This window comes from Battus philenor, unplaced genomic scaffold (assembly GCF_028537555.1).
Source record: "Battus philenor isolate CCGP_79_NKW_IND1 unplaced genomic scaffold, ilBatPhil1.0.hap1 SCAF_19, whole genome shotgun sequence".
Lineage (NCBI taxonomy): Eukaryota > Metazoa > Arthropoda > Insecta > Lepidoptera > Papilionidae > Battus > Battus philenor.
The window spans coordinates 6,953,916-6,957,985 of record NW_027181681.1 but is presented as its reverse complement, the minus strand read 5'-3'; positions in this window follow the sequence as shown (position 1 = coordinate 6,957,985).

Here is a 4,070-nt window from a genome sequence, read left to right as displayed (position 1 = left end):
TTCGTACAAAGTATTTTAAATTAAGATAAATAATTTATTATTTAGAAATTTAGTATTTAAATGAAAAGTTTGTTGCATTTCTTTCGTTATTCTGAAACGTTTTTCAAGTATTTTAGTCGTATTTATTTGAAAAAAAAAACAATAAAATTTTGTTTTCTATTCCCGTGTTTTATTATGTACTTTGAAGTCTATTACTTATTCTTACACTATTATTTTGAACTAATAGTCAAACGATGAATTTGACTATTATTGATAACGATTGTTGATATAACACTTAACGTACGTTAATCATTTTTAATCGTTCGTATCGCTTAAAAAGTGTTCTCTGTTAGAGTGAAGAGTCTAATAATAAGAAAGATTTTGACCAGTGTGTGTTGCCGGTGATAACTAAAGGATCTGAGATCTCGATTACGACAGGCCTTATAAGAAAAGCTTAAGATCAGAGGGCAATGAAGAGAGCTATGCTCGGAAATGAAGAGATCTGCAGAAGAACCAAAGTCACAGACGTGGTTTAAGGAATTGCTCGTCTATAGTGGCAGTGGGCGAGGTACATCGTTCAACTGGCCTTCATTGAAGCGAAAGATTCTCAAGTGGCGTGTCGGGTTGCGCTAGTTGCGCTGGGGTCTCCTATGCCCCTTTTCTGGTGGACCGGCAACATAGTCAGGGTCTGGTGATCATGGCGAACTACGGGCAGCCCCTGTCCTCCTTGTAGTGGACGTCTATCGAATGATCAAGATAACTATCAATTTTTTTAATCCATGTGAAAAACCTTTACATAGGTAATAACTTCATAATATATCTGAAGTTTTCTACAAAAGTTCTTTTTGCAAGAAAAGCTCTTTGGTACCAGACAGCGTCAGAGTGTGAAATGTGCAGAGATTAATTTGTCTTACCAAACTCATGAAGTATAAGACGAATGCAGCGCGGTACTGCATCAGTATTAACATTTAAAAAATCTTGATGATCATCCCATGGTAACAGGCAGAGCGTAAACCATCTTGTGCGCACTGCTATCATATCACTAGTGCATGTAAAAACATTATTATAATATAGTATGACATTACCAGCTCTATAAAAAGCCTGGTGTTTTGCATATTTTTTTATTCAGCGCGGAAACATGAACGCTCAAGGTTGCGGATCGTAAGTACATCGACATATTTCAGATGTGGTGCTCGCTGAAACTACTACATATTCAATGGACAGCGCACAGAACTAACAAATCTATCACATCATAATCAATTATCAGAACTGAAGATCGACCAGGAAACGAGGCTCTCAAACATTTGTCTACGGAGGATCTTCGAGTTCATCGGACACAGCAGGGAATCACAGCGATGACCTCCAAAAATTTGTCGATGGTATGAGACCAAAGGACCAGGGCCCTATGCCTTGGTTTGACCAAGTCTGTTCTACTCTCAACATGAATATTTCTAAGACTATACAAGTTGAAGGGAACCGAAAGATGGAAGAACATCATAAAATACAAGATAACAACATAGTTGAGTTCCCCAGCTTTGGGGAAACGAGGTCATATACAAGGCTGGTGACGCTGGTGCCTCATGGTTCTGGAGTAGAGACCATGGACAGGCAAGCTCAGCGGAAGTCGTGCTTCTACAAGAAGGACAGTTGACCTTCTTGAAGTAGTTGGAAGATGCTGGGTGTACTCCTATTCCCTACCGAACTTATTTAAAATCCATGTACTAGGCTTTTGTTCAGATAGGGACGTCCTACAGCTGAAATGATGATAATGTAATTATAAGACAATTATTTCTAGAAAGTCGAGTAGTATTATTAGTTAAACGGAACACATTGTATAAGACTAGAACTAGTTATAGAAAATTATTGAGATGATAAAGTTCATTTTTAGTTTTGTTTTTCGCGCAATGAAAATGTAGTCATTTGCGTTCCACTTTTTGGATATACTTGGAACTATAATTATGTAATGAAAGTTATATGCAGAGCGTAGAAAAAGATGGATGTTGATGGCGACCACCCGCGCTGCCTCAGGTCATCGCCGCGGGCTGCTGTAGGAAAACAATACATTGATACGCGAATTGCTTTGGAACAACAATATCTCGATATAGAGTAAAAAATTATCACGTTCACTGTTCCGGATATGTATTAAAGTTATCTTACGTTTTTTAAAGTTGATTTATCGATTTGAAAAAAAATTCCAATAAAACTAAAAAAACGATTTCCTACGTCTTGCACATCAAAAATAAATCAAAGGATATTTCATAAAATGGATAAGTAAGAAATGATTAATATTAACAACAAAACATTAATATTAATTTTATTATGTAAATCATTAGTTATATTGCAAGATTTTTTGTGATTAAAAACTGCTACAGATTGAGCCCAGTTGTATAACCATGTGTTTTGCATGAAGGTTTTTATGTAAAGCTTTATATTTTTTTAAATGTCAGAAGAAAATTATATTACACATAGTGTGTAACATTATCCAAAAACAAAATACTTGTGCTACTATGTATACTATTATTATACTGTATATATATTATTCATTTTTCACACGCCTATCATAAGACGGATGTAGACTATCAGGATATTCCCCATTGAGACAGTTATATAATGCGCCAAACGTTGAGCACCATTCGAGCTCATTATCGTGAAGGACTTTACAAAATTGCTGACCCGAGTTAAGAGAACGTTTTTAGATCGCGTACGTGATTATTTTGGCAACGGTAGAGCTCCCCGCCCGTGGGAAAGGATGTGTCGACGTAGGCAAGCACGGTGGTGCAGCGAGCAAAAAACTTTCAAGTGTTACTCGTAACATGGAAATTATTAAGACATGATTAATGACAATGACGATATTTTATTTCATTACTTTCAGGCTTTCTCAGTATAATTTACAGTCATTAATTTGATAAATATTGGTAAAATAATTAAAGTATAGTTTTTATTAACGCTTTAAAAATGTCCTGCGCTACGAAATCAAACTTTTAAAAACATTATTTAATGTTCTGTGTAATACGATTTTATAGGAAGATTTTCTTAATAAACAGAAAATATCAGACCATTTATTCATTAATTTTTCAGTCATCATTCATTATTCAGTGTACATAATTTCGATTGTATAATTGTCGTTTACGACTTAAATGTATCTCTACCCAGCAGACGCTTTAGAGAGTTTAATGACATTAAAATTACCAATATCGTACATATGAACGCTATTAATTTTAGTGCTCTTATTCTAAGCTCTTAATGTTTGTTCCGTCTCAGAATTTTATCGCCGTCGTTTCAGCCTAGCTAGATAGACGCCTACCGCAAACCATGGGCTTACCCCAAAGATATCTATGGAGGGATAAGAAATAATACCCACCCTTGGTAGGCGAAATGGTGAACGCAGTGTGGTTGCGTACGTGGAGACGCTGCTGCTTATCCTCTAGAAACTCGTTGACGAGTAATTGAAATGCTACTTAATAAATGTACAAGCTGTGAATCAGTGGCGTACCTAGGGGGGGGGGGGGGGTGCGGTCCGCACTGGGCGGCACTTACCTTGGGGCGGCATTTTTTATATTTACTTATAGTTGTAAAAAGCAACTTTTTCATTTCAAATTTATTTTCTTTCTTGAATAATAAATGATTATTATAAGTTTAATATTTGATTTATATAAATTATTAATAACTCTATGATTTCGAATATTATTCATCGTTGTATATAAATGCATTTTAGTGTAAATTTTGGATTCTAATTCAAGAACAAGATAATAATTTTATTTTATTGTATTTATTAAAATTCGTTGAATTCGTAAAAGATCTTTACGACTTTGTTCGGCAATTTTTCCTAACTAAAATTTTTTTATGTCAGTTTATAAATGTCATTTCTTTTGAAAAGTTTATATGATTACTTTGAAGTGATATATCAACATTTTTTTAAATCAAAAACCACTATTTGATTGACATATGATAGAAAGGGCGGCAAACTGGAGATCGCCCCGGGCGGCAAAAGTTCTAGGTACGCCACTGCTGTGAATTATATAATATTATATACCGGGAATCGAACCCGCGACCTACGATCACAAGTTTTAGTCCTCTAGCGCTACTACAGT